General features: G+C 38.8%; 1 long non-coding RNA gene across 5 annotated transcripts; it reads right to left on the reverse strand.

Annotated features, from left to right (window-relative positions):
• Positions 1-1,694: 1,694 nt before the first annotated feature.
• Positions 1,695-5,572, reverse strand: LOC136254070 (uncharacterized). 5 transcript variants are annotated; one of them, XR_010700281.1, is made up of 6 exons: positions 5,119-5,445; positions 2,489-2,591; positions 2,197-2,291; positions 2,070-2,141; positions 1,955-2,016; positions 1,695-1,897 (listed from the first exon to the last, which is right to left on the reverse strand). It is a non-coding gene; the product is annotated as an uncharacterized lncRNA (long non-coding RNA). The 5 variants fall into 5 exon arrangements; XR_010700282.1 differs by having other exon boundaries at positions 2,489-2,536; positions 5,119-5,410; XR_010700280.1 differs by having other exon boundaries at positions 2,197-5,282; positions 5,335-5,572.
• Between the last annotated feature and the right edge of the window lie 1,051 nt (positions 5,573-6,623).

Consider the following 6,623-nt stretch of genomic DNA (forward strand, 5'->3'; position numbering starts at 1 on the left):
ATGTGGCTGTCACCAGACCCTCGCGTTACGCGCGCGGGTCGGCTACGCCAGACTAGTTGCGGACCCTAGCACAGGTCACAACATACATACAAGTATACAAATTAAATACACAGCGCAACGAGAGGCATAGACTGATCAGTATAGCAGCGTCTACGTATATAAACAAAGACAGATTACATACGTGTAGCGTCAACCCAAACGTATAGATCAGTCTGTCCCGAATCTGGACTCTTAACTTAGACGGCACCCAGGGGCGTAGCCAGGATTTTTTGAAGGGGGGTTCCAGCACCAGCATTGAATTACTAGAAGCAGGGGTCTGGGGACGCAGCCCCCAGCCGCTGAGAGACTTTCAATATTTGAATAAATCAAAACTCAGCAAATCGCTATATTTTATGCAAAAAGTACAATAATTTTGATGCATTAAGTGGCCCTGGGATGAAGGTACTGTAGTACTAGATAAAGTCACCTAGTGGAAGCAGACAGCATAACACATAGAGACACATATAGCTAGTAATCTGTAAGTGATGGTTATATCTCACTGTGGTATAGGAGCCATGAATCCACTGATACAAATGACGATCAAACAATATAACTATACAAATATGCATAGCATGAATTCATTTGCATAACACAAGTGATAAATTACTGGAGCTCTATATCTTTAAACACTGCATACCAAAGCTATAGCAGTATAAGGTCATGCTAAGTTTTGCATTTAATGTTGGAATGTCTGAAAAACTTCATATGGACATGGATATTTACATGCATGTTCTATTAGAGTATACCTGACTGCTCTATTAGAGTATATACCTGACTGCTCTATTAGAGTATATCGATCTTTTTAACAAGTTTTGAAGAGGGCTCATGTTACCTCTGTAAATCCTTCCCTGAGAGATGAATGTAAGTTTTATCAATTGTTGTGCTGTGCCATTACACTATATTGCTCACTCATTTTGTCCTGCCACACTAAGGTCCCTATTCGGTGATTATTAGTTTCTCATCCAGGCTTTCTAATTATTATGATGCGGGCGGGAGGGTATTACCATTATGCCATTATTTTATAATATTAATACACTGATGTACAGACCTTGTCCAAATTGTCTTTCTTTCTTACTACAAAGATTTCCTTCACCAGCTGATTCTACTTTTCGTGATCGCCAACTGCTTTTCGACAGTCAACTGAAAGCCTGCTTTGATGAAGTCGATAGAGCACGATTGCAACTGGCACTGCAGCAATTTGCTAAGGAAAACAACAGTTCTCCTGGTGATATATAGCGCATTGTAGCGTTCATCAACAAAAATTAAAACAGTTTGGTATCACGTGTTCTTCTGAGCATGCGCAGAGTAAATAATGGCTTACCATGCGGTAGCTTAAGAAGGATGCGGGCGGTGGATGAGAAACTAATAATCACCAAATAGGGGGCTAAATGGTGTGTTAGGATCCTGCTTGTAGAAGTCTAAATTTTACAGGGGGGGGGGGTTCCTGAACCCCCGGAACCCCCCCTCCCAATGCCCCTGGAACCTCTATGTCACGAGTATAATCGTATTATAGACCCACACAGAGTCACACATACCTCAATACGGCTGCATTCTATCCTCTATACGGCTGTATACGCTTCTGCTAGACCCACACCTTGCCCTCAAAACAGCCCATATCCCTTCCGAAATACCCTTTTAATTAATGACGTCGCTTTCGATTTATTGTTGCTATTTCACGTGAGCCAAAACAAAGCACAGTTGTACAATAATGAAACTGAAAAAAAAAAGAAGGTAAAACAACCTCATACTCAATGAGTTTTCAGTTATAACTATTCTGCCTGATCATCACTGAGCTGTGTAGCAAGGACCCACAATCCTTGCTTTCTTCATACTGAGAACAATCACGTCATTTCTTCATCTGCAAATAGTAACTTAACATTAATGTTCATACTTCGCATGTTGTAAATATACTTACCAACGCCAGTTTCAAGGTGAGTAGGTGCATTGAACTTGTGCATGGAGTCATTGATGGGACTGCTGTAGTGCATCAGATAAAAATTAGCAAAACCATACAGTATAACTCTACTCACATCGGTATCTCTCAAACTAACTGCTCTTGAAGTGCACCACGTACCACGCTGTGATATTCAGCCCTTGCGCACCTTGAAAATTCACGATTGCTAGAATCACAGGGTCAGTGCAGCACAAATAACTTACTGAATCACCCAAGCAGGTACATCATACAGAGTTTACAAAGGAGTAGACAATATCCACTTTCCTTCAATGCTTTATTCAATGTTCCAGTATCTGCTCTGTGAACAGAATTAGAGATATAAGACAAAATTACAACTTAAGAAAATAGTCATTAGCTTTCTTTCTCATCTTGAGTAAATCGTTAGCAAGTAATTGAATATAACAGTCAAAAAACATAATATTTATGAAGTCGTTGTAAATTAAAAACTTGTGTAACACTGATTGGTAATGGTTCACTGCATGGACTTTCCCTTACTGCAATTTCATGTTGGTCATCTGACTTCACAGCTCACCAGCGTCCTTCCTAAGAGTTAAAATTGCCTGTGTCATCATTTGGCATTCTTGAGACCCACATTCAGCTATATAAGAGGATATTGTACACAGGACATGGTATACACAAGTAAAATTCATACCAATACCCAGAGTTGGGCAAGTTACTTTTTAAAAGTAACTAGTTACATATTACATATTACTTGCAACTGAACTATTTAGTTACAGTTACATATTACCCATAAAATAAAGTAACTATAATAATATTACATATTATATTATTTTGTGTCCACAGCCTTAAGCTGTCACGTGTGAAACTATCACCTTATCACGTGACATGATTGTGTTGTTGGACAATGTGCAAATCTTGGTTATAAGTAAGGAGCTGGTGAATAAGCTTCATTCAGTAGGCTTCATTACTTCGTTGTGGCTTGACGTTACTCAGTGGATTCCTAACGAGATTAGTAACTTCGTTACTTGTAGTAATAATATTATGTAATATTAGACTCGTTACAGTAACTATATTACTTAGGTAATGCGTTACATTTGTAAGCAAAGTAACTTGAGTTATATTACCTGTTTTTATAGTGTATTTCGTTATATTACTTAGATACCACAAAAGTAATAATATTACATAACGCGTTACATAAGTAACGCGTTACTCCCAACACTGCCAATACCTACAGTAAATTATTATTTATTCTTGCCAATACTATTAGCACACAAAGCTAAGGGGTATATATGGCCACATGTTGTCTTGGGCTTGGGCTAGGCCAGTCACATGCATCACACCCAAGAGAGATGAGACAAAGATACAACAGTTACACTTTTGTCTATAACCGTAGTTATTATATTAATAACTAGCTGGGCACTTTTTTTTATAATAACATGGTACAGAGATTTAAAATAAAGCACACTACAGGAATATCACAATAATTAATAGTTGTATGGGACTCATCTGATACAGATGGGTCTCTTAATACATTGCATCAGCTCCCACAGATGCAAAGCATCCCACAGAATACCCACGCAAGAGACCAGACGAGTAGAACTGGTAAGTAAAGCGTGTTGACAGTTTTATGAGTACGTGTAAAGAATGACCTCTTACAATCCCACACTCAAGCAATCCCGTACTCAAGCAATCCCGTGCATACTACTGCATGTGTGCAAGCTTCTGTTGTTCTTTTTGAAGGGGTGAGTATTGCCAGACTGACTCAACAAAATTTAATTCTGCCATGGACTCACCTTCATTGACCCACTCGGAGTTTTACACCTCTGTTCCAGGACCACAGAAGTCAGGCCAGCCCACATTGGATTGACTCTACTAGTCTGTTGTGGCCATGCCACTTTCTCTTCAGACAACAGATGAAGTATGCTGCCATATATGGGTTGGCGGTGAGCAACTAGTCTACAGCTAGAGCACTGTTTTGTCATTGGGTCAGCAAAAAAACAGATGTTTTACTATGTGATAGCAGTGTTGGGCCACTATTAAATATCTACCATCAAGAATCTGCTAACGTTTGCACCTTGAATCAAATTTACTAATAACATGATGCTGATACTTCGTACATCACAAAGAATCTCTCTGGCTAAAGTTTGTAAAGAGTGGCTAGGAATTCATATTGTCTAACCAAATTCATACAAACTGAAAATAATTATAACTAACAAACAATCTGTAGCATTTAAGTCTGTTCCATGTCCACCGAGACTGTAGCTACGTATACTATACATGACACTGTTTGTGGCAGCATGTTACCCAGACTTTCTTTTCTTCCTGAGTGTAGCTAGCCGTATTTTTCATCCGTCAAAAGACAAGGGTCACACAAAAGGCAAAGCCTGCAAACGTGCTCCCCTTACAAAGACATACATACATACATACAGTTACAAGTACAAAATAAAACATACAGCAGAAACATGACACACGACAACTACATACCTATACAAAAAGAAAACAAAAAGAAAATTACAAAATCAGGTTAGCTGAGCAGAAATCGACGAAGTGCCATCCGAAAAGGAATTGCTTTGGAAATTTGTAAAATTTCTATCCCATTCAACTCACATTTCAAGTTTTCAAGCACCAATACTAGATCCCATTCACTTTCACTTACCACATCATCATCTACCATTAACGCATACCGTTTTTCTTTTTTTATAAATTCTCCATTTCTTTGGAACTCAGTACCTATAGAAATTTTACAAATTTCTAAAGCAATTCCTTTTCGGATGGCACTTCGTTGATTTCTGCTCAGCTAACCTGATTTTGTAATTTTCTCTTTGTTTTCTTTTTGTATAGGTATGTAGTTGTCGTGTGTCATGTTTCTGCTGTATGTTTTATTTTGTACTTGTAACTGTATGTATGTCTTTGTGAGGGGAGCATGTTTGCAGGCTTTGCCTTTTGTGTGACCCTTGTCTTTTGACAAAAATTGATAATCTAATCTAATTTAATCTGTTGTTCATTCTCTTTTCCCCACCCATTGACTAAAAGAATAAAAGGGACAAGCGAACAAGGGCGCCTGAGTTACCCAAGCCAGTTCTTCCTTCCCGTTAGGCCGCTGGTAGTTCAACAAGGACGGCGGCTAACTGCTGTTATATTTGTACATACAAACTAGTACTCACTCGAAACATCAGTCACTTCTACCATCTGTGCTTCGGCTGCACCATACTGCCACTCGAGCGTCAGTCAATCAGTAGCTCAGTGCGGCTGGTTCTTTGTCACAATAGCGATTCGCCCCTGACGACGTTTCACACAATGCAGTCAGTCTTGACCACAATTATGTGAACTGAAGAAGGCGTTCACGTATATGTAACGTCGTTCATTGGCAAGCTATACACCTGTATACGGCCTGCCATCTTGCTCCGTCTCTGTATTTGTCTGTATATTCTCCGTATACGTCTGAAAATGACTGTTTTGTATATATCCATATATGCTTCCAGTTGCACTGTGATAATTGCTAGTTTTTGTTTGAACTGATCAATATCATTGGAGTCAATCACATTTTGGGGTAGATCATTCCAGATTTTGATTGTCGAAGGGAAAAAGGAGTACATATAAGAATCAATCCGTGTCATTGGTTGTATAAATCTCATATTATGACCTCTGGTACTATGTACAGTGGTTATGGGTGTCAGAAATGGATTTGCTGAGATATCAACAAGGTGGTTAATTATTTTAAACATCATTATGGCTTTCAGTTCATCTCTGCATCGTGCAAGTGTAGGCCAATTAAGGTCTGTAAGCATTTGTGTGACACTAGCGCAACGGGAGTAGTTGCTGGTCACTAATCTAGCTGCTTGTCGTTGTGTTCTCTCAATCATATCAATATCCCTCTTAGTATGAGGTGCCCAGACAACAGCTGCATACTCTATAATTGGCTTAACAATTCCTTTGTACAACCTATCTTTAATTGTTGGTGTACAATTGTGGAGGTTACGCTGAAGAAAACCTTTAGTTCTGTTAGCCTTGGAAGTTATTTGTTTTATGTGTTCTGACCCGGATAGATTTGGCTTATTGTTACACCCAAGTATTTGGCATGGTTGACTTCCTTGATCGGTATAATTTTATTTTGAATATTATACTGAGCTAGTATTGTGTGTTTCTTGTTAGCTTACAAACATTACAAAATCGTAGCTTACCTGTTCGTCACTGAATGATCAGAATCATATCTTTTCAATTACCCAGTCAATGACAGACTTAACGTCCATTCAAGCATGCTTCGAGAATGTATTAAGACGCGCGCGTAGAATCAATCCCGGCCACAACCGGGATTTTGAGAACAAGCGCGGATATTCGAATTCACTACCAGAGAAGTATGCCATGAAACGTCTATGATTTTTCCATGAAATTTTAAATCTCCCCTATGAAATGTACCATGAAAGTCAATTCATGTTATTCAATGGGTTGTTTCATGGGCCATGAAATATGTCTGTTGATCAGATTATCATGGTAATTTCATGGTGTTGCAGAGATTTCATGGGTGCAGTACCCATGAAACATTAAAATCCATGGGATAAATCATAGATATTTTCATGGGTATTTCATGGTTACTTTCATGGAAATTTCATGCACTGTATCTGGTAGTGCGAACCGGACCAGACCCTTTTTTCCCCGACCAAATGAAAAA

This window comes from Dysidea avara, chromosome 4 (assembly GCF_963678975.1).
Source record: "Dysidea avara chromosome 4, odDysAvar1.4, whole genome shotgun sequence".
Taxonomy (NCBI): Eukaryota; Metazoa; Porifera; class Demospongiae; order Dictyoceratida; family Dysideidae; genus Dysidea; species Dysidea avara.